Source organism: Aquarana catesbeiana, linkage group LG07 (assembly GCF_042186555.1).
Source record: "Aquarana catesbeiana isolate 2022-GZ linkage group LG07, ASM4218655v1, whole genome shotgun sequence".
NCBI classification, from domain to species: Eukaryota; Metazoa; Chordata; class Amphibia; order Anura; family Ranidae; genus Aquarana; species Aquarana catesbeiana.
Genome location: NC_133330.1, coordinates 46482370 through 46507146, shown reverse-complemented (window position 1 = coordinate 46507146; position 24777 = coordinate 46482370). Strand labels below are relative to the sequence as shown.

General features: G+C 45.2%; 1 protein-coding gene across 3 annotated transcripts in view; it reads left to right on the top strand.

Moving 5' to 3' along the window:
- The window catches only part of FAM3D (FAM3 metabolism regulating signaling molecule D), a 136358-nt gene that overhangs the window by 25127 nt on the left and 86454 nt on the right, over nucleotides 1–24777 (top strand). Inside the window, exon 1 of one of the 3 annotated variants that reach the window (XM_073592149.1) lies at nucleotides 9207–9290. The exons of the other annotated variants lie outside the window; for them this stretch is intronic. The gene's annotated coding sequence lies outside the window, so the exon portion shown is untranslated. Of the gene's footprint in view, nucleotides 1–9206; nucleotides 9291–24777 lie in introns of those variants that run through there. 3 annotated transcript variants of the gene reach the window in all.

Below are 24777 nucleotides of genomic sequence, written 5' to 3'. Positions count from 1 at the left end.
CATGTTTTCAGGATTTCCCTCAGATGAAACAGCTGTGGTAATTACTAAGGCAGTGAAGCTGATCAAATCACCTGTGCAAAATAATGGGCAGCCTGAAACATGACCTGTTGGGGCGCCTTGAGGACTGGAATTGAGAAACACTGTTCTAGACTCTTTAGAAAGTGCAGATCATGTTAAAAAAATGTTGTTCCTGTTTCAGCAGTGGGAGGGGTGTCTGGGCATACACTGTGTGTGAGCTGATTGGAGGAAAGGCACACCCCCCCCCCTCCACATAGGCATGGAAATGAAGAAACTTGCAGAGCTATACTGTGAATAGACCAGCTCTCTGCTTATCTATCTCTAAGCACTCTCCCTGATACAAATTTTCAGCTTCTTTTATCTCCTGTGTCCGAGAACTTGTCAGAAGTTATCATGCTGATAACAGAGGAACAGAGCAGCAAAAAGAAATGGAACTTAGGGCTTTGGAGAGAGATAGGTAAACACTACAGATATATGTGCCCAGGTAAGATTTCATGAATGGGGTTTACATCCACCTAAAGGAAAAAAGACACTGGCACATCCAATCCAACATGAGTGGCTGTGTGTTTATGTTGCTACCATTTTCTATGTCCCTGTACATTGTGTTGGCTAGGAAACATTTCTAAAAGTTTTTTAAATGTATTTACACTCCGTGCTAACACCAGCAAATATGGAAGGGAGTTCCACATACTTACCGCTCTAACAGTAAAGAATCCCTTCACTCACCATGAATCCACTTCTTCTTTAGAGACCTTAGGTAAATAGTTTCCTCCCAATGTTGGAGTCACCATTTAAAGATTTGTATATTATATGCGAACATATCTCCTTTTAAGATAAGTGTTTGTAGTCATTCCTCATAACTGGGGTCCTCCAGTCCCCCTTATTAGGTTTGTTGCCCTTCTCTGGATTCCCTCCAGTTGAAGCACATCCTTCCTGAGGATTGGTGACCAGAACTTAGCATAATCAAAAACACATACTCAAAATGTGGCTGAAACAGAGTTTTGTAAAGTGATAGAATTATAGTTTTATCTTTTGAGTAAATACCTTTTTTAATGCATACTAATAGTCTACAAATCTTACTTTCTGCAGCTTGGCATTGTATGCGATTGCGGAGTCTGTGATCTACTTGGACTTCCAGGTCCTTTTTCATCCTCGAATCTCCCAGAGGTTCTCCCTCTAGTGTGCAGCGTGCATTCATATTCTAAGCCCCCAAGTGCATTACTTTACATTTCTCTATTTTAAACCTCAACGACCATTTAGCTACCCAACCCTCTATTTTAACTTGGTCTTCTTGTAAAGTTGCCATATCCTGTTGTAAAGGTATTGCTCTGGTTAGCTTTGTGTCATGAGGTAACCCTGAGATTGAACTATTTCTTCCAAACTTTTTATCAATTACGAACAAGTTTAACAGAATTGGTCCCAGGACAGAGCCCTGGGGCACACTGCTCACAATTCTATGCTATTTCAAAAATATGCCATTAATCGCCACTCCCTGGACATGCTCCTGCACCCAGTTTGCTATCCAGGTGCATACCATATTATCAATGTCAAGACCTTAATTTCAGGAGTGGCCTGTCCATTAAGGGCGCACGGGTGATGCCCCCTCCCCCCATCCATCGTCTGGCCCCTTGCAGGATGCCAGATGCATGAATTACAGTGGCGGGGATGTTTTTTTGAAGCACTTGATTAGAGCCAGAGGCTCTAATAGGCTTCAAAATAGGGTGCAGAGAATGTGAATGGAGCCCACCCAGGTGTGTTACAACAGCGAATGAATATTCACTATTGTAAAACTGATCCTCCTCCCGGCCAATCAGGAAGCGGGTTTTGAGACCCGTCACCCGTTTGGCTGAAAGGACAGGCGATCCTGTTGGACGCCTAGGAGAAGGGGAAGAGCCGCACGCTGGAAGCCACCATGATGGAGGAGAGGACACGGAGCCGCTACCTGCCACCCACCTAGATGGAGTAAGTGCCAGACCGGCAGAGAGCAGGGGGAGGTGATGCTCGGGGGGGTTGGTTGTTTGCCGCCCCCCCCCCAAAAGTAAACATGAGCCACCACTGCTTAATTTGTAAATTAAGTGTTTACGGGGTATTGTATCAAATGCCTTAGCAAAATCCAAATACATTAAGTCTACAGGCTTTCCTGTATCCAAATTATATCTTACCTAATCATAGAATGTTAAAAGGTTGCTCTGGCAAAAGCATATTCTCAAAATCCATGTTGGTTACTGCTAGTTATACTATTTTCATCAGCAAATTCTTGGATATGGTACCTTATCATTCCTTCCAATAGTTTACATACTATTGATGTTAGGCTGATTGGTCTGTAGTTCCCAGGTAATATCAAGGCTCTTTTTTTTCATATTGGTACCACGTTTGCTTTTTGCTAATAAACTAGTACCATTCCAGTCACTTAGATTTCCTTAAAAATTAGGAATGATGATTTGGCTTTTACATGCCTAAGTTCTTTGAGGACTCTCAGGTATAAGCCATCTGGTCCTGGTGATTTATTCACATTAATTTTTTCTAGTCTTTTTTGAACACTGGTTTCTATCTATCACACAAGTCTATTCAATTCAATGTTATTGACATCACAGTCTTGTTTATTATACCCCTCATTTTCTTTGTAGAAATTGAGGAGAACAATGTATTTAATACAGTTACCTTCTTCCTGTCACTTGTGACCGACTTCCCCATATCATCTTTTATGGGCCAATGTATTCTGAACCACTATTAATATATTTGAAAAACTTTAACCCTTTCACTGCCAGTGTCATTTACACAGGAACTAGTGCATTTTTATAGCACTGATTGCTGTATAAATGACAATAGTCCCAAAAATGTGTCAAAAATGTCCGATGTGTCCGCCATAATGTCGCAGTCACAATAAAAAAATCGCTGATCGCCGCCATTACTAGTAAAAAAAAATTAGTAATAAAAATGCCATAAAACTATCCCCTATTTTGTAAACGCTATAACTTTTGTGCAAACAGCAGACAATCAATAATCGCTTATTGCTATTTTTTTTTTACCAAAAATATGTAGAAGAATACGTATTGGCCTAAACTGAGGGAATAAAAATGTTTTTTTAATTATTTTTTGGGGATATTTATTATAGCAAAAAAAAATAAATAATAATGCGTTTTTTTCAAAATTGTCGCAATTTTTTTGTTTATAGCGTAAAAAATAAAATCAAATCGGCGATCAAATACCACCAAAAGAAAGCTCTATTTGTGGGAAAAAAAGGACGTCAATTGTGTTTGGGAGCCACGTCGCACGACCGCGCAATTGTCAGTTAAAGCGATGCAGTGCCGAATCGCAAAAAGTGCTCTGGTCAGGAAGGGGGTAAATTCTTCCGGGGCTGAAGCGGTTAATATGCTTTTTTTAAGTTAGCATTTAGCCATCCAGATTTGACTTTTGTTCTTTTATATTAGCTGCCCATTGGAATGCACTGACAAATGGCATTGTTTAATATGTCCTTAAAACACTCCCACTTCTCTTCAGTGCTCTTTGTTTCAAGAATTCAATCCCATTTAGTATCATGTGGTATGGAGTGCAGGTTAGTAAAGTTGGCGCTTTTGACATTTAATGTAATTATCCTTCCATGGTGTCTCCTTTACCTATAATTAATGGCAAACATAATTACTCTGTGATCACTGTTTCCTAAGTTATCCCTTACTTCCAGCTCTGCAATCAGCTCTGTGTTGTTTGTGGCTACTAGGTCCAGCATTATTTCTAGTTGGGTTTTCCACCATTTGACACATAAAATTGTCTTGCGTCAAAGTAAAAAAATAATAATCATTTAAGAGAAGCATGGCCTTCCACAAAAAAATTATACTCAACGATCCGATGCTGCATCTGTCCCCTGCTGCCTCTGTAGTGTGACCTGAATGATCAAACACCGCTGATTGCTCAGTTCTCCCCCTACGCTCTGAGCAGAGAGCCATGCCTGTCAGTCAGCAGCTCTCTGCTCTGCCACACCAGCACTCACAGGAGTGCTGAGCTGTGGGGGGGTGGGTGTGGCTGGCTCAGGCTTTCAGTGGATCGCTAAAAAGCTGATCCAGACTTATCCAGGCTTCTCGGTGGATCCCGACCATATGGGATTCAGCCAACAGCGGGCTTCAGTCTGCTGTAGGAGTGCAGAACGAACTGCACTCCTGTGATCCATAGAAGAAGTATAGCCAAAAAAGCTTTGGCTAAACATCTCCTTTCATTGATTTGTGTATGGCTTGAGCTGCCTTCCGCAGCTTCTGGCAGGTCAAACGACATAAATACAAGGCACATTCACGCACTACAGACCTTATGCAAATAATCAAACGCAAAAAGGAATTCAAAAAAGCTCACTGGCTCTGGAAAAACAGCTCTCAACAAATAGGCCTACTTCGATGGGTACTCTGAAATGACTCAAAGTATATATCTTCAGGAACAGGTCCCCAACCAAAAGTTGAAAAAGTCCAAGATGCTTTTAATTGTTTGTAATTTGTTCACTTAATGAAAGCAAATGTGTTTTAGGGGCAACAAAACTCTCCCTTTGGGGTAGCACAGTGACTTAATGCTTAGCACTTCTGTCTTGCAGCACTGAGGTCCCCGGTTATATTTCCGGACAGGACACTGCATGGAGCTTGTATATTCTCCCTCTGCTTGAATGAGTTGCTTCCCACACTCCAAAGACATGCTGGTACATTAATCAGATCCTGTCTAAATTAGCCCTAGTATGTGAGATAGGGACCTTAGATTGTAAACTCCTTGAGGGCAGGGGCTAAAATGAATGTATAATATATATAAATCACTGTATAGATTGTTGGTGCTATATAAATACCGGTAATAAAGAGAATGAGGACTTGAAACAGGCTCTAAAGAAATTGTAGCAGAAGTCACCTATATTGGATGTACCCACAGTGTATGATCCCTGTTCAAGTTCTCATTCTATATTTCTAATCCCCGATGAAAGAAGAGTGTTGTTGACCCCGAAACACATTGGTTGTTTTTATGTTATCTAATTATGAACAACTAAAAGCATCTTGGACTTTTTCACCTTTTGGTTTGACTGCCAAACATTGTAAAGAAATATGCAAAGGGGAAAGATAATCAAATCGAACTGAGAAAATCAAGGATGCAGAGCAAATTGGTCACAGGTAGGAAATGTAAGAAAAAAAGTGAACTCCCAGAGATTACTGTGTTAATTAAAGTTTTAATTAATTGGACTAACACAGAAAAAGTTATTTGTGAGATGTGGTTAACTCATTTTTTTTTTTCACGCAGACAGGAAATTAAACCCCAAATATAATCAAAGTTTTAAGAGGAGCCTTTTTCCTGCTTAATTATATTTCAGTTGTTGTCACCTTCATTAGCCTCTGTGAGGTGTGGCCTGTGAGACATTACTCAGGCACTTTAATTAATTCTGTAATTAGTGCTGGATTTAGAATGGGCTATCCACTCCTGATAGTGAAAGCTTTTAACTACTTAGCTGGTCATGTATGTATCGGGCTGATAGGCAATTATCTGTTCCGCTCTCTGATTGAAGAGATGTTACAGCTCTCTCTGCATAATGTCCCCTTATTTGTGAGTAAATGAGCAGAGCCCTCTTCCTCCCCCAGCTAATTTGCTGTAACTATTTGCTGTCTTCTTTCCGACAAGCTGCAACCTTACAGATTAACCTAAATTATAATGTCCTTTAGTGTTTACATAGGCAACCGCAAAATTAAAGAACCACTCCGGGGCATTTATTTTCAGCCTCTGGGCATTGGCTTGTGTTTTATTTTTTTGTGTCAGTCTCAGACCCAGAATATGTGGCACATCAGTTTTCGGCATCGATCATTTATGCCATGTGTGTTTTGTAGTATGTGTATCACACCCAAAAAAGTTTTATATCATACTTTCCTTTCATAGGTCAATTCTTCCGACTGTCTTGGATACCTTGCCCTCTTCTGAGCTCTGTGGTTCCTCTCACGAGGCATTGTGTGACTATAGTAAACAGATCAAGGGTTATCCTTAAAGGAGAAGTACAGCCAAAGCTTGTTTATCTGTACTTCTCCTGTGGATCACAGGAATGCAGTTCATTCTGTCACCCATTTTCTGCAGATAGCGGGCTAAAGCCTGCAGTCGGCTGACGTCACCCACACGCCTGGACCGGCTCAGCCTATCAGTGAGCCGCTAAGAGGCTGAGCCAGCCGCTCCCGTCCCCTCCACACCCCAGCGCTCCAGTGAGCACGGGGAGAGGGGTTGACAGAGCAAAGACCTGGAGACTGCCAGTCACCACCGCTCTGATCAGGGAGTTCCGAGAACCGTGCGATCGGCTGTGTTTAATTGCTAGGTTCTCAGTGTTAAAGTCAGGGACATTTGCAGCATCCACCTAGGTAAGTATGATCCCCCCCCCCCCCAAAAGAACAAAAAAAAACATACTTCTCTTTTAAAGGAGATACAAATCCTAAGAGTCCATTCATATCTTCGCAGTGCAGTAAAATGCACCTTACCACTGGTTACCTATTACATTAAAATGGTGCATTCATTTTGGATAACACCCCAGTGCACATTTAGAGCCCACTGACATCTCTTGCAATAGGGTAACACACATTTTACTGCAGCATATGGTGACATGTCACATGTGCTGGTGCACTGTGGTGCCATTCTTTGTAAGTGGCTCAGCAAAGCACCGCTAAAAATCACATGCATTCCAATGCAGTACAACACAATCCACAGTGTCCTGTACATTGAGCTGCAAATTAAATGCAGACAGTACCTGTGTTACCCTGCAGCCCATCCATTTTCACTAGGCTGCCTAATGCACATGCTGCCATGTGTGTCAATGCACAAAAATGCATGCACTGCAACACTCTGCATTTTGATGTGAATGGGCCCTTGTCAAAAAAGAATGACAAGAAGTCCCGAGCTCGTTTACCAACCAGCCTGCAATCCAAACCTTCGCAAACAAAAAACTGACATGTCCTTTTTTGCTAACAATAAGTGCGCTGCAGTGCACATGCCTTGACCACTGCTGTAATCCAAAGCACTCGCATATCAAAGTGAGTTTCCCCATAGAAGTCAATGCAAACAAAGATAATTCGTTCCACATGGAGTTCTATTGCATGCAATACCGCATGTGGCCAGAGGTGAGGGGCGCAGGAGAGCCTTGGAAATACTTGGGGACATCTCGGCTAAACTCGGAAAGCCTTGGAAACACTCGGGAGCAGAGTATTTCCGAATTTTTCAGTGTATTTCCGAGTGGTTCCAAGTATTTCCGAACGGCTCCGAACTATTCCCAGTGTCACCAGCGCCCCCGCACCTCTGGCCAAATGCGGTACTGCACACCCCATTAGCTTGAATTCTGCTCGTGTTGCGAGACAACACTCACAAACCGAGTCAGAATTTTTTTTTTAAAGTTGCTCGTCTTTCAAAAAGCTCATTAACGGCGTTACTCATTAACCAAGGTTCCACTGTACTTCTATTAATGAAACTTGATCATTGAATGGAGGGGGCAGACCTTATCCACCTGTGCTCCATTCATAGATCATGTTTCATTCATAGAAATGATAGAATGGAGAAAGGGACGGAAAGGGTGGACATACCTTTGATGAGTTTCTGTCACAGGTCCATTGGCTCTATTAATTCCTACCACGCCAGAAGAATATGGCAGCGGTGATGAGGGTATTACAGAAGGAAGAGTTCAACAAATGCAGAGGCCATCTGCACAAGGGATCACATCGTATTGATAGTAAGTAATGTCACTTGTGCTGATTTTTTTTTTTTACTAAACTTAGACTTTAACCCCTTTGCATCGGCCGCACGCAAATAGCTCTTCTTCCAAAAGCTTTTCTGATCACGTGACTGCCATGACAGCCAAACCCTGCCCCGTCTCTTCGCATCCTAAACAGAAAAGCACACATTAATTATATTACAGTTTACCGATTCTTAGATGTGAAGGCTGCATTTGTTTCCTTTTTTAACCTTTACTAAAGATTTTTAAATAAAAGCTTTTATTTATTCATGTAAAACATTTATTTAAAAAAAAACAACTTTTCTGTAACTGATTATAACGTGTGAGTTGTTCAATTCAATAGCTGTTCTACATCTGCTAGGACATTTACCCCCCCAGCCGGACAATGCTGATGTCTATTGTGCCACCTGTACTCAGTCCTCCAGAGTTGTGTCTCACTAATACAGTAGGTGTGTTGCTGGTCAGATCACTTAGGTGAAAACAGAGGGAGAAAAAGCCACAGAAAATAAAACTGATACAGCCATATATAATATACATTTTTGGTTTCGTGTTTAATACTGCTTTAGCACATTACACTAGGGAATATTGCAGAGGTTGAATTTTCAGTGAGTCAAGCTGCAGCATACCATCAGCAAATGTGTGGTGCATGTGGATAGGAAATTACGGAAAGTCTTTAGATTAACCTAATTCACAGTGGCAAAATTTTGCAGGTGAATTGTGTAAAATGTGCTGCCTGATAAATCTGGCAAATCTAATCAAACCTTGTATGTAAAGTGACATTAAAGGTTAATTAAAAAACAAATAACAAACATGTTATACTTACCACCTCTGTGCAGTGGTTTTGCACAGAGTAGCCCCAATCTTCCTCTTTTCAGATCCCTGGCTCCTCCTCTTCAGCCAGTGCCCCCAATAGCAAGCCACTTGCTATGGGGGAACTGGTGTGTGCTTGCTCTCGAGCCCTGCTCTATACATCCGTAAGGCACACAGAGCCGCATCTCAGCCCCGCCCCCACTATCTCCTCATTGGCTCACTGGCTGTGATTGATGTCTCAGCCAATGACGAATGAGAGAAGCTCAGCTCTCATGCGTATCATCGCTGGATTGAGAGGGAGCACAGGTGAGTATTGGGGTGGGGCTGGGGGGACTGCTGCAAACAGAAGATTTTTTACCTTCATGCATGGAATGCATGAAGGTAAAAGACCTTGAGCCTTCAAAACCACTTTAACATTACAAAAACAACTTTGCAGAAATCTGTACATTTTTTTTTAAATGCCCAATGCTTGTGTTTGCAAATGTGCTTTTTTAAAACCTGGGAATGATTTGTTGGTTAAACGGTCTTGAGTAAATCTGAGATTTGACCTTTCATAAAAGAACTTCCTAAAAACAGTTAATCTCGGAGGTAGGAGCAACTTTTATAAAAAAAGAAAAGATAGCAATCAGAGGCGTGGAAATACAGCTTCTGTGAATAACACGGTGTAACCCTAACCTGTAAATCTAGTATAACAGGTCATTGCCTAAAAAACTAACAAGGAAGGCAAGGTGGAAGGCACAGAACTCTCTCTGTAAGTCTATATCTTATTTAATTTAGTGCCAAATTATAGCATTTATTATATACATATACAGCATAGTGTATTGACTTACATTTACGTATGATTTTAATATTTTTTGGTTGGTGGTAGGCACTATTAGCACAGAAATTCCACATGAATGACCAGGCATATGATAAGTTTGTCTAATGAGAGACTTGTACTCATGCTGACTCTTTTTTCCAAAAATAATCATTTTTTTCTAACATTACTTGTAACAATAACACTTTTACAGATGTTCTCTTTGCCCAAAAGTCTGAAATTACTTTGAAATATAATTGTAGATTTTTCCTTTATAATATTAATACTTAAAATATAAAATTTTTTAGGACAGATCTGTATTAAAACTGCTATATCTAATGTTTTAAACAGTCAATCCACCTAAAACAGAAAAACAGATGTTCCAGATTTTCCTGCCTAAAAATTTCTTATATCTCTTTGGCATTTGTACCGGTGAGATAGCTATGCCCGAGTTTCTGGGCCCGCACGACTGTTGGAATTATTATTTAATTTTACATTATGGAGAATGCACCAGGAAGGGCTATGACACATAAAGGTCAGTGGGAACACCCAAAGCTTTCAGGTGGGCAGGAGTTCAGAATGGATGACACCCCAATAAATAAGAAAATCGCACTTTCTAAAATTGCTAGGTCCTCCAACGAATCTGACTGGTAGCCAATCAGCTTCTAACTTCAGCTTGTTCAATGAAGCTTTGACAAAAAAAAATAATCTGATTAGTTTCTATGCAGAGCTACACCAGATTTTGCACTCTCCAGTTTTGGTAAATAAACCCCCATACTTCTACAATCTATTCTTTGTTATCCTTCTAAAAACAGTGCCACTGACAGATTTAGACCTTGGGGGGGCCCAGGGCACTCCAAGTTCAGGGGCCCCTCAACATACAAATTAAATGATATGACAAATGAAAACGTGAAATGAAATTAATGATAAACCTCGTTTGTTCTAAAAAAAAAAAAAAAAAGTTAGGTTCCGAAGAAGACACTTGCCTGATATATTCCACTTAATTTTATTAACTGGGAGAATACACATTACACAGGTAATTGGAACTGGCAAGTCATACATCACAGTATTGCATCACACTACAATATTTACAAAAAAATATTTCTTCCTGTACTTAGCAACTGCAAAATCCTTAACTCATCACGCTGTATCATCTTTAGGACGCTGTTCTCAATAGCCAGTAGGCACAGAACACCTAGGCTCGGTTCACACTGCCACGAGTTGGGATCCAACTTGTGGGACCACAAGTCGTGTGACATGTAAAACCCCATGTTAGTCAATGAGAGCTGTCTTATTTAGTGTTACTGAAATCTCTCCGATGTTAGAAAAGGTTACTTTACTACTTCAAGGCGATTTCTATCCAACTTGTGTCCATAGACTTTAAAGGAAGTCTCCTCCAAGTCAGATCCTCATCTATATTCGGACATTACAGGAAGATTACCCAGGCATTCCCTGAAAGTCGCAACAAAGTAGTACTCAATTTTCATCAAGTCACCATCAAATCTCCAGGAAGTTGCCTGGCAAAGTCGCACCATAAGTCACGCTACTTTCAGGTCACAGTAGTGTGAACCGATCCTAAGTCTTTCATGGGTCATCATCTTCTCAGATAATTCTTTATCAGTGGCAATTTGCTGAATGACCTTTCTCCCAAACAACTAGTGACAGCAGCAAACTATCCACCCGACCCCCCGTTTGGTAAGTCGATCGATCAAACCCCCCACCCCTGGTTGATTGGTGAACCGTCCGCCCACCAGCCCGCTACTTACCCCATCCAGGTCGCGGGCAGCTTTGGTGGCTTCCCCCTGCGTCCCCTCCTTGGGGACTTCCCCCCCCCGCTTCTCCTCTCGGCCAATCGGGTCTTAAAGCGGAGTTCCACCCAAAAATGGAACTTCCGCTTTAAGTGTAGGTGATGCCCTGACATGCCATTTGGCATGTCATTTTTTGGGGGGAGGAGTGGGTACCCTGTTTTTACGGACACCCAGCTCCCACTACCTCCCTGGCGCCGCAGCGCCAGAAGGAAGATCACCTCTCCCCCCTCCCTCCCTGCAATCCTCTGGGACGTCACAGGTCCCAGAAGATTGCCCGGCAAGTCACAGCGTGCAGCGTGGCTTGCGCATGCGCAGTGCACTCCCGGCTGTGAAGCCACAGCTGGGTGCCCACAGTAACAATGCCGGCGCCGCAGGGAGAGGAGCGGGGCTTTGTGTGCCCACATCACCGTAGGACAGGTGAGTGATTATTAAAAGTGATTATTACAAATCAGCAACTACGCTTTTTGTAGCTGCTGACTTTTAAATGGGTGGAACTCCGCTTTAAGACCCACTTCCTGACTGGCCGAGAGGAGAAGTAGGAAGACAACAGAGAATATTAATTCGCTATTATCACACAACTAGGTGGGCGCCCGAGCCCACCCTTTTTGAAGGCAATTAGAGCCTCAGGCTCTAATCATGTGCTTAAAAAAAAAAAAAACCTACTGAAATCCATGTGTCCGGCGCTCTGCATGTAGATTAGGGGCCAGGCACATGGATTAGGGGGCGCGGCGCCCCTGCGCCCCTAATGGAGTGTCCGCCACTGCTGCTGTATTTCTTCTAGCAGTTCTGTTTTGTGTCAATGTTCCTTGAACTGGACTGTTTTCTTTTTCAATTTATATCTCTCTGACTGCATAGGCCAGACATGAAATGGTTCACATATATGCAACTTGGAAGCATTTTGAACCGCACCTGATTCGCACAACATAGTTACATAGTTAGTCAGTTTGAAAAAAGACACAAGTCCATCTAGACATGTGAACCGAACCAGCTTTCTATAGAGCCGGTTCACATATGTCTGAGACAGCCACCATTTTTAAAAGGAGTCCTGTACATTTTTTATTTCAGGTGCCATTTCAGATAAAAATTTGTACTTGAATCACACCTGAACCAGGCCCAGATTAAGAGCATCATGGGCCTGGTGCTAAGGATGTTGGTGGGCCTTTTTATGAAAATAAATAAAATGAAAACGCAAACAATTTTTTGTGAAATTTAAATTAAAGAGGGAGAGAGAGAGAGAGGGAGAGAGAGAGAGAGAGAGAGAGAGAGAGAGAGAGAGAGAGAGAGAGAGAGAGAGAGAGAGAGAGAGAGGGTGGTAGGGGGTGAAGGGGCTGAGAGAGAGGGGATGAGAGAGAGAGGGGGGTGGGAGTGAGGGGGTGAGTCTGTGGGGGGCACAGCATAGTACATTACACGGGAGGGGGGGGGGGTATAGCACAGTACATCACATGGTTGGCACAACACATTACATGGTGGATACAGCACATTTAATGGCGGGCACAGCACATTACGCGGTTGGCACTGCCCAATACAGCACATTACAAGGTAGGCACAGTACATTATATGGTGGGCACAGCACATGACATGGTTGGTACTGCACAACACAACACATTTCATGGTGGGCACAGCTCATGCACACAGTGGGCACAGGACCTTATATGGTGGGCACAGCACATGACATGGCAGGCACAGCTGAGCACATTACATGGTGGGCACTGGACATTACAAGTGGGCACTGCACAGAACATTATATGGTGGGCACAACACATTATATAGTGGGTACTGCACATAGCATGGTGGGCACTGCACAGCACATGACAAGGTGGGCACTGCATGACACAGCACAGCACATTACATTGTGAGCACAGCACATTAAATGGTGGACACCACACATGACATGATGAGCCCTGCACACCACATTCCATTGTGGGTACTGCACGGCACATGCCATGGTGGACAATGTACAGCACATTACAACATGGTGAGTACAGCATATTACATGGTAGGCACTGCATGGTGCAGCACATGACATGGTGGGCACAACACAGCACATGACATGGTGGGCACTGCACAGCAATTTACATGATGGGCACTGCACATGACATGGTGGGCACTGCATGACACAGCACATTACATGGTGGGTACAGCGCATTACATGGAGGGCACTGCATGGCACAGCACATGACATGGTGGGCACAGCGCATTACATGGTGGGCATTGAATGGCACATAACATTACATGGTGGGCACAACACATTACATGGTGGGCACTGCATGGCATAGCACGTTTCATGGTGGGAAATGCAACTGCACATTACATGTTAGGAACTGCACATGACATGGTGGGCACTGTTGAACAGCACAGCACATTACACAGTGGGCACAACACACTACATGCTGGGCACAGCACATGGCAGGGTGGGCACAGCATAGCACATGACATGGTGGGAACTGCACATGACATGGTGGGCGCTGCACATTACACGGTGGGCACTGCACATTACATGGTGAGATCACTGTATGGCACAGCACATGACATGGTGGACACTGCAAATTACATAGCGGGCATTGCAAGGCACAGCCATGACATGGTGGGCATTGCACATGACATGGTTGGCACTGGATGGCACATCACATGACATGGTGGGCACTGCACATTACATGGTGGGCAATGCAAGGCACAGCACATGACATGGTGGGCACTGCACATTACATGGTGGGCACTGCAAGGCACAGAATGACATAGTGGGCACTGCACATCACATGAAGGGCAATGCAATGCACAGCACATGACATGGTCAGCACAGCGCATTACATGGTGGGCACTGCAATGTACAGCAAATGACATACTGGACACAGCACATTACATGGGGGGCACTGCAAGGCACATGACATGGTGGGCACAGCACATTACATGGGGGGCACTGCAAGGCACATGACATGGTGGGCACAGCACATTACATGGGGGGCACTGCAAGGCACATGACATGACATGGTGGGCACAGCACATTACATGGGGGCACTGCAAGGCACATGACATGACATGGTGGGCACAGCACATTACATGGGGGCACTGCAAGGCACATGACATGATATGGTGGGCACAACACATTACATGGTGGGCACTGCATGGCATAGCACGTTTCATGGTGGGAAATGCAACTGCACATTACATGTTAGGAACTGCACATGACATGGTGGGCACTGCAAGGCACAGAATGACATAGTGGGCACTGCACATCACATGAAGGGCAATGCAATGCACAGCACATGACATTGTTCAGCACAGCACATTACATGGTGGGCACTGCAACGTACAGCAAATGACATACTGGACACAGCACATTACATGGGGGGCACTGCAAGGCACATGACATGGTGGGCACAGCACATTACATGGGGGGGCACTGCAAGGCACATGACATGACATGGTGGGCACAGCACATTACATGGGGGGGGCACTGCAAGGCACATGACAGGACATGGTGGGCACAGCACATTACATGGGGGGGCACTGCAAGGCACATGACAGGACATGGTGGGCACAGCACATTACATGGGGGCACTGCAATGCACATGACATGACATGGTGGGCACAGCACATTACATGGGGGGCACTGCAATGCACATGACATGACATGGTGGGCACAGCACATTACATGGGGGGCACTGCAAGGCACATGACATGACATGGTGGGCACAGCACATTACATGGGGGGCACTGCAAGGCACATGACATGGTGGGCACAGCACATTACATGGGGGCACTGCAAGGCACATGACATGACATGGTGGGCACAGCACATTATATGGGGGGCACTGCAAGGCACATGACATGACATGGTGGGCACAGAACATTACATGGGGGCACTGCAAGGCACATGACATGACATGGTGGGCACAGAACATTACATGGGGGCACTGCAAGGCACATGACATGACATGGTGGGCACAGCACATTACATGGGGGCACTGCAAGGCACATGACATGACATGGTGGGCACAGCACATTACATGGGGGCACTGCAATGCACATGACATGGTGGGCACAGAACTTTACATAGTGGGCACTGCAATGCACATGACAGGACATGGTGGGCACAGCACATTACATGGGGGCACTGCAATGCACATGACATGACATGGTGGGCACAGCACATTACATGGGGGGCACTGCAATGCACATGACATGGTGGGCACAGCACATTACATGGGGGGCACTGCAAGGCACATGACATGACATGGTGGGCACAGCACATTACATGGGGGGCACTGCAAGGCACATGACATGACATGGTGGGCACAGCACATTATATGGGGTTCACTGCAAGGCACATGACATGACATGGTGGGCACAGAACATTACATGGGGGGCACTGCAAGGCACATGACATGACATGGTGGGCACAGCACATTACATGGGGGCACTGCAAGGCACATGACATGACATGGTGGGCACAGCACATTACATGGGGGCACTGCAATGCACATGACAGGACATGGTGGGCACAGCACATTACATGGGGGCACTGCAATGCACATGACATGGGGGGCACAAGAGAGCACATTACATGGGGGAAGCAGCAGTCTGGTCCCTAGCACAATAATTACACAACATCCCCCTAACAAATGTACTGACCTTATCATAACAGTATGGGAGATGTCCTTCCTCCCGGGCTCCTGCTGGTTAGGAGAACATCAGCGCCCCTCCCCCAGACACTGATGATCTGTGTGAGTGAACAGATCCTGTGATAGGAGTCAGGCATCGGCAGAGACAGGACTGGCTGCACTGACACTTGTCTCCTCCATGTGTGCACAGAGGGCTCCTCTTCCTTCAGGAAGGCACACAGGAATTGACAAGCCACTTCCATGTGCCTATATTGAGGGAGGGGCCTGGAGCTGCAGCTCCACCAGCCCCTATGTTAATCCGGCCCTGACCTGAACCAGTGAACAAAACCGCAGCGGACTCCTTTTACAAATCGCAATTAAACTGTGGCCGGACATGTGTGAACTGGATCTTAATCTGACTGTTCTCTTAACAACTTCGGCATTTTGGGCAAATTGTAGGTAGCACTGTGTGCAATATGATTCCCCAACAGTTTTCATTACCATCACACACTGCATTGCCAAAAAATAGTGCAGGTATGTTTTTTCGAGGACTGACATATATTGACAGCCCTTAAGAATAAACAAGCTGCCTTTACGCAACACAATTCAATGCATGAAAATCTATGCAGTAATGCATGTCCTCTACAATCAGCATTAGGCCTCATGCACACTGGATGTTATAATAACGTTCTAAAAATGGCGGTAGCTTTACAGTGAGTTTTTCAGCGTTTTTGCAATAGCGTTTTATTGCATTTTTTAATCTTTTTTTGCGTTAGCTTTTTCAAGCGTTTTTTTTCGCTATATCTTTTTCAAAGCCTACCAATTTTCTTACTCTCAAAATTTGTTTACTCTTTGCAGTCATTACTTAGGAAATTTCTGTGGGCGGATAAAAGACCACGTATTAATCTCCAAATACTTACATGTCCAAAACAAATTGGGGGAAATGGGTTTCCCAATGTTAAGAATTATTATTTTGCATCTCATTGAAATAAATGGCTTAATATTGTATAAAAAGCCTTCAATAATGACGATTCTCGTGAGACGAATTTTGGAATTATTTCTGCTTGAGTCAGCTTAAATCAAAACCGTGTGTTTTATTGTACACACATAAACTTGGAAAATACTTACAAAAATAGTACATTCATATTCAGAATTAGTGTTGTTTCATATATGCAAAAAATGTTCAAATATAGTTCATTTGTTTCAAAGATCTGAAAAAGTCCTTAAATTATTAGACATGTGCTTCCTTTGTCTTGGGGTTTTAAGATGGCCGATTAACCTCTTGTGTCTTGGAAGTAATTCTGTGTGCATAGGAAAGCTGTGTGTAGATGTAGCTTGGAGCAAGATATGTGTGTAAAGAGATGTGTCTTGGAAGCAGGATGTGTGTGTGTCAAGAGTGAGCCAGAAGACTGGATTCCTTGTGTCTATATGAACTCAGTCTTTCAAATTCGCGCCCAAACACAAATCCCTCCCATACACTCCCCTTTTCTCCACCTTTTAAAAAAGCGGGGGCTAACAAAGAGCAACATCTGTTTTTAACTGAACCAAACCTTTTAAACATGAAACCAGATATATGTGAGAGGCTTTCAGCAGACCTCTTAAAACATAAACGCATAAATCAAACAGAGTATCGGTTACATAGGAAAATTCAACCAAAACACATATATTATTTACAAAATCCATCAAATTCTGACAGGGTCTTGACCTGCATTTTCAGTCAATGAATGGCCATTTGGGTATCACTAGCTCAAAGTCCTGTCATTCAAACAAATATGGAAAATGCATATTCTTTTCAATAAAGCCAATTAAAATTTAGATATTAAGAATATAACACTCATCTCACGAGAATTATTAATTGGCATTGTAAAGCAGCTAATAAAGATTGGGTAAATTTAGGGAATGACTTAAAGCTGAGTTCCACCCAAAAGTGGAACTTCCGCTCGTTGTTCTCCTCCCCCCTCCGGAGGGAGGGAGGACAGGATACCTGTCTAATACAGGTATCCTATTTCCACTTCCGGTAGCCTCAGCCGCGGGTATTGACGTCGCCGCAGGGCTCCCTCCTGCTCCCTCCTCCTTCCCCAGCCGCTGGGCCAGTAGGAGAGAGGAGCGGAGCCATGCGCATGCACAGTAGTGTTCCCGACGTGAAGCCATAAGGCTTTACTGCCGGGTTCCCTTACTCGCAATGGAGGTGGCATGCACCCAACACCTGATGGAAACATTAGATGCGGTGCCGACATCGCTGGACTCCAGGACAGGTAAGTGTCTGATTATTAAAAGTCAGCAGCTGCAGTATGTGCAGCTGCTGGCTTTTAATTTTTGCAGCGGTGGGCGGACCTCTGCTTTACGTGCACTACCAGTGAAATTCTCTCCTTGGATACAATATGATTCATGCTAATTGGTGCAACCCAAAAGTTTTTCACCAAGGGATTAAATGCTCAGATTTATCCACTTCACCAGGTCCTTTAACACCACTAGGATGTAACCCGGACTTTAAACCAGGAATGGTCACTTCATCTAAATTAAAAATAAATTAACACACACCCTTGTTTATTACAAATTGTATTCAAAAGGGCAAAATAAAATTGCATACAACTATGACTAGGGATGGGCCGAACGGACCCCTGTTCGGTTTGCACCAGAACTTTCGGACCTGAATAACAAACCCCATTAAAGTCAATGGGACCCGAACGTCAAATATTAAAAGTGCCCATTTTGAAGGCTTATATATAAGTAATTGGGTATACAATGGTTATAGGGGTCTGGGTCCTGCCCTGAGGGACATGTATCAATAAAAAAAAAAGGTTTGTGAAAAACTTCATTTTTAAATGAGCAATGATATTTCGATTTTTAAAGTGAAAGCATAAAAATTAAAAATTCCTTCCAATATAGGCCCTGGGGGGGGGGGGGGTCCCCTTAGTCTACCTGTAAAGTGGCAGATCTGTACCATGTCTAGAATCTGCTGCAGCAATAATTGCATTTATAAAGCCAAACAAAAGACATTTTCCCTGAAAGCTGCCTTGATTTTGCTCAGCAACAGCTGGAGAGCCAGTGTGTTTGATGAGACCACAATGTAGTGCACTGGGAACAAGATTAGAGATTTTTTGGATACATTCTGGTGTCACTTTGACTTTGGATAGAAATAACGGGTGCGTACAAATTGGTCTTTGGGTGTCGGTGGCGCCTTCCTACCGTAACCCTATAGAGGTACTCTTGATGAAAGCAAGAATTGGCCTTGCTGTAAAAAATTGCAATGATATGCACCTGTCAAACAGGTGCAGAAATATTGGTCTTTGGTTGTCAGTGGCGCCTTCCCACCTTAACCCTATAGAGGTACTCTTGATGAAAGCAAGAATTTGCCTTGCTGTAAAAAATTGCAATGATATGCACCTGTCAAACAGGTGCAGAAAAATTACTCTTTGGGTGTCAGGGGCACCTTCCCACCGTAACACTATAGAGGTACTCTTGATGAAATCAAGAATTTGCCTTGCTGTAAAAAATTGCAATGATATGCACCTGTCAAACAGGTGCAGAAAAATTGATCTTTGGGTATTAATTGTGCCCATGAAACCTATACCAAAAACATTCTTCCAGATGGAATGATTGAACACCCTCAAAGCTAGGCAGCCTCGAAGTCCTGCAGAGATTCCACATCCCATAAAAGACTTAATCAGTGACATCAGCATCAGGGGGCTTCATAGCTGGTAATCCAGGGCTGATTTATTTTTATAAAAGTCAAACAGTCCACGGAGTCTGTGGACAGACGCATTCTATGATCAGTAACAAAACCTCCTGCAGCACTGAATGCCCGTTCTGAAAGCACGCTGGATGCGGGGCAGCCCAACAACTCAATAGCATACTGGGCAAGTTCTGGCCAGTGGTCTATTCTCATGACCCAGTAAGTCAGTGGATCGTCAGCTGGAAAGCTCTCCATCTCTGATTTGGCCCCGAGGTAATCGTCCACCATGTGAGACATTGCAGATGGGATGTGGAAGCTGACAGCCCTGGGCAGCAAGGACAAAGAAAATTCCGAAATGCCTCACTTAGGTGGACGCCTTCTTCAACGCTCCTCTCTTGACCAACAGATGACTTAAAACTATGTTTTCCTCGACACTGTAACCCACTGGAGTCAGGAAAAACATTCAATAAAATCCTCTTTAACGTGTCCTCAAGAGATTTTATCTTCTGCACTCTGTGGGGATGGGATGAGTTCTGAGACCTTCCCCTTATAATGGTGGTCAAGGATATTTGCCAACCAGTAATCATCCTTCTCCTTTATGCCACGTACTCTTGGGTCCTTTCGAGGCTTTGAAGCGTGACGGTTGCCCATGCGCCTCAAATTTGCTGAGGCTTGAGAAGCAGACTTCTCGGGGTCACTCAGGGTGACAGCATCTGGAACTTCCTCCTCCCAGCCACGTACTACTCCCAAGGGTCAGGGGGTTGGAAGGCTATCGCTTACAGATTGACGTATGTCTTCCTCTTCTTCAAAGCTTATGAAAGTGCCAGAATCCTCCTCCTCATCCTTCTTCCCTCTATCCTCCTGTGTGTTCTGTGACATAGGAATGATGGTGTATGGATAAAGTGGGCCTTGAGAGGAAAGGAAGTCCTCCTCTTCCTCCCAGGCCTGTACTGGCCATAGGGACTACCGGGAGATTCCCGGTGGGCTGATGGCTCAGTGGGCCAGTCAGATGCAGTCCTGGAGCCGCTCCTCTCTGACAGTGAGTGATCGCAATTTCACTCCTGTAAGGAGGAGAAGCTTCCTTCCGATAGGCGTTATGCTCCCTCCAGCCTGCAGGGGGAGATAGACCAACGGCAGACTTTCCTTCCTCTCTCCCCTATCACTTGTTATCACATGACTGGAGAGAGGAAAGAGAAGCTGCCTTCAAAACGGTGAGTACATGTGGGAGGGGGAGGACACTGATGTGAAGGGCTGCTGATGGGGGCTCTCTGGTGGGGACTGTGATGTGAAGTGGGCTGCTGGAGGGGACTCTGATGTGAAGTGGGCTGCTGGTGGGGACTCTGATGTGAAGTGAGCTGCTGGTGGGGACTCTGATGTGAAGGGAGCTGCTGGTGGGGACTCTGATGTGAAGTGAGCTGCTGGTGGGGACTCTGATGTGAAGGGAGCTGCTGGTGGGGACTCTGATTTGAAGAGAGCTGCTGGTGGGGACTGTGATGTGAAGGGAGCTGCTGGTGGGGACTGTGATGTGAAGTGGGCTGCTGGTGGGGACTCTGATGTGAAGTGAGCTGCTGGTGGGGACTCTGATGTGAAGGGAGCTGCTGGTGGGGGCTCTGATGTGAAGGGAGCTGCTGGTGGGGACTCTGATGTGAAGGGAGCTGCTGGTGGGGACTCTGATGTGAAGGGAGCTGCTGGTGGGGACTCTGATGTGAAGCGAGCTGCTGGTGGGGACTCTCTGTGAAGGGAGCTGCTGATTGGGACACTCTGATGTAAGGGGGACTCTGTTGGGGACACTCTGATGTAAGGGGGACTCTGTTGGGGACACTCTGATGTAAGGGGGACTCTGTTGGGGACACTCTGATGTAAGGGGGACGCTGTTGGGGACACTCTGATGTAAGGGGGACTCTGTTGGGGACACTCTGATGTAGGGGGGACTCTGTTGGGGACACTCTGATGTAAGGGGGACGCTGTTGGGGACACTCTGATGTAAGGGGGACGCTGTTGGGGACACTCTGATGTAAGGAGGGTGCTGTTGGGGACACTCTGATGTAAGGAGGGTGTTGTTGGGGACACTCTGATGTAAGGGGGACGCTGTTGGGGACACTCAAAATTAAAGTGGGCCAGTCATGAGGAAGTCCAGGGCCAAATTTTTGTCCCAGTCCAGCCCTGCTTCCTCCTGCTGCTCTGCCTCCAGTGCCCTGTCCATAATGCCACATAGAGTCTGCTCCAGCAGGAACACAACAGGGATTGTGTCACTGATGCATGCACTGTCACGACTTACCATCCTTGTGGCCTCCTCAAATGGTGACAATACAGTGCATGCATCCTTAACGATCAGCCATGGGTGTGGGGAAAAAAAGCTGAGGCGGTTTGAGTCTGTCGTCATGCCGTACTGGCACAAGTACTCGTTGACGGCCCTCTGCTGCATGTATAGCCGCTGCAGCATTCCCAAAGTTGAGTTCCACCTGGTGGGCATGTCACAAATCAGGCGGTCTATGGGCAGGTGGAATTCCCACTGAATTTCAGCTAGCCAAGCACCGGCTGTGTATGACCACCTGAAATGGCTACAGATTCTTCTGGCCTGCTTTAGTACATCTTGCAAACCTTTGTACGTTCTTAGGAAATGCTGCACCACTAAATTGAGGACATGTGTCAGGCATGGAACATGTGTCAACTTTCCCTGTCTAAGGGCGGACAGAAGGTTTGAGCCATTATTGGACACCACCATTCCTGGCTCCAGCTGGCATGGTGGGAGCCACCTCTGGGCCTTTCCCTGCAGAGCTGCAAGAATCTCTGCTCCGTTGTGGTTCCTGTCCCCTAAACACTCCAGCTGAAGCATTGCATGGCACCTTTTAGCCTGACTCTGGGAATAGCCCTTTGAATGCTTAGGGGTACCTGATGTTCAATTCTGCAGAGGTGGGCATGGAGGTGGCGGAGGAGGAGTTGAATTCACGGAAGGGGGCAGAATTCACCAGGCTGAAAGGCAGGAGTTAGAGAGCCAGCAGCTTTGACAAGCTTGCATTCAGACGCTGGGCATGTGGGTGGCAGGGACTGTATTTTTTTTTCTGCTGCAGCAGATGGGGCAGAGAAATTTGCTACAGTCTAGAGCTGGTGGTGTGCTGCTGGCAGATGTGCTCCTAGGACCTGGACACCCTGTGCTATACCATCATCCCTGTCAGTGGAGGCTGCTGAGAGGTAATGACTCGGTATCGCAGGGGCAGACTAAAGTGGGTAAGGAGGAGGAGGGACAGATTTGTACCCCTTTTGTGTGGCTTTTAGGTGCTCTTGCCAACGGGCAAGTAGAGTGGGAGTGGCAGTGGTTGGACGTTAAATACCTTGTTAAGCATGTGGTACCCAAATGGTTGGTGTTTTTGCCACGTTTGATGTGCCTGAGACACAGTTTGCAGATAGCAACAGTGCAATCTCCTTCAGATGTGCTGACAGACATCTGAGCTTTAGGGAGTGGGCCGGGAGATAACAGCTGCAAAATGTGATGGAATAGGGTGGCTGTTCTCTTCTCCTTCTTGATGTCAGACTCCTTGGAGTTGTACCGCCTAACCTTCAGTTACCTCCTCTGCTCTATCTGGCAACCAAGTCGCATCAGTGACCTCATCATCATCATCATCTCCATCTCCTCCATCTTCATCATTACCACTGGAGACAACTTGGCAATACGCTGCTGCTTGGGGAACATGAATACCAATTTGTCTACCAGTGTTCTTCCCTCTCTCTAGGCTCATGTTCCTGTCATCCTCAACCTCAGAACCAACATCTGAATCCAGTAATGGCTGGGCATCATCAAGGAGCAAGTGGCTGATGCTGTGGTCAACTAACTGAGCTGACTCCTCAATGGCTGATGTTGGGGCTATGGCAGGATCAGATGTGGACAAGGAGGCAGGTTTAGCCACTCGGGCAACTGCAGGGGACTGCACACTTGCCTCTGCTTGCAAGGATGAGGAGGATGAGGAAGGTTTAGTAAGCCAGTCCACCACCTGCTCTGCATGCTGTGGCTGGATAGCACGGGCAAACTCACTAAACAGAGGAAATGATGCCCTGCCTGAGGACTGACCACCACGTCCACCTTTGCCTGTGGACACATTTGTTGCTGGCCCCCTTACAGTGCAAAGGGAACATCTGCCTCTCCTTGTTGTCCTCCCAGACATTATTAGAAGGGAGGGGGCGGTGCTTATAAGCAAATGTAAAGAAGAAGTTGAAATCTGTACGTAGATGCACTTTAATCAATGTAAAGAGGTGTTTGGTGCACTTTAATTTGAGTACTCACACTATACAGACACACTCCACGGATACACTATAATATACTGCAATATAATGCGCCAAACGTACAGTGACACACAGAACTATATGGTGTTAAACTGGCAGTAACACACACAAAACTATATGGCGTTAAACTGGCAGTAACGCACGCAAAACTATTTGGCGTTAAACTGTCAGTAACGCACCCAGAAGTAAACAGGGTTAAACTTGCAGTAATGCACAAAACGATATGGTGTTAAACTGGCAGTAACACACAAAACTATATGGCGTTAAACTGGCATAACGCACACAAAATGATATGGTGTTAAACTGGCAGTAACGCACACAAAACTATATCACGTTAAACTGGCAGTAACGCACACAAAACTATATGGCGTTAAACTGGCAGTAACGCACACAGAAGTAAATGGCGTTAAACTGGCAGTAACGCAATCAAATAGACGGTGTTCAATCGTCACTACACTGACGCCAGGGGCGTAACTAGAAATCACAGGGCCCCATAGCAAAATGTTGTATGGGCCCCCCCCAACAAAAAAAATGAACAATGAATGTTGGCGCTTCAATCATCACGGCACCGTGGTTGGTATGGTGTCAGGATGATTGAAACACATTATTTCTATTATTACATTGTTATATAAAATGAAATAGTTCAATTCACCATAATGCAGAATCAGTGGGAGCCCTGAGCGTGTCACTTGCCAACGTCACCTGCCACAAGTTGCGGATTGTCACTTGCTACAAATTGCGGATTGTCACTTGCTACAAGTTGCGGATTGTCCACTTGCCATGTCACCTGCCACACATTGTGGATTGTCCACTTGCCATGTCACCTGCCACACATTGCGGATTGTCCACTTGCCACTTCACCTGCCACACATTGCAGATTGTCCACTTGCCACATCACCTGCCACATGTTGCAAATTGTCCACTTGCCACGTCACCTGTCACAAGTTGCGGATTGTCACTTGCCACGTCACCTGCCACAAGTTGCAAATTGTCCACTTGCCACATCACCTGCCACAAGTTGTGGATTGTCACCTGCCACAACTTGCGAATTGTCACTTGCCACGTCACCTGCCACATGT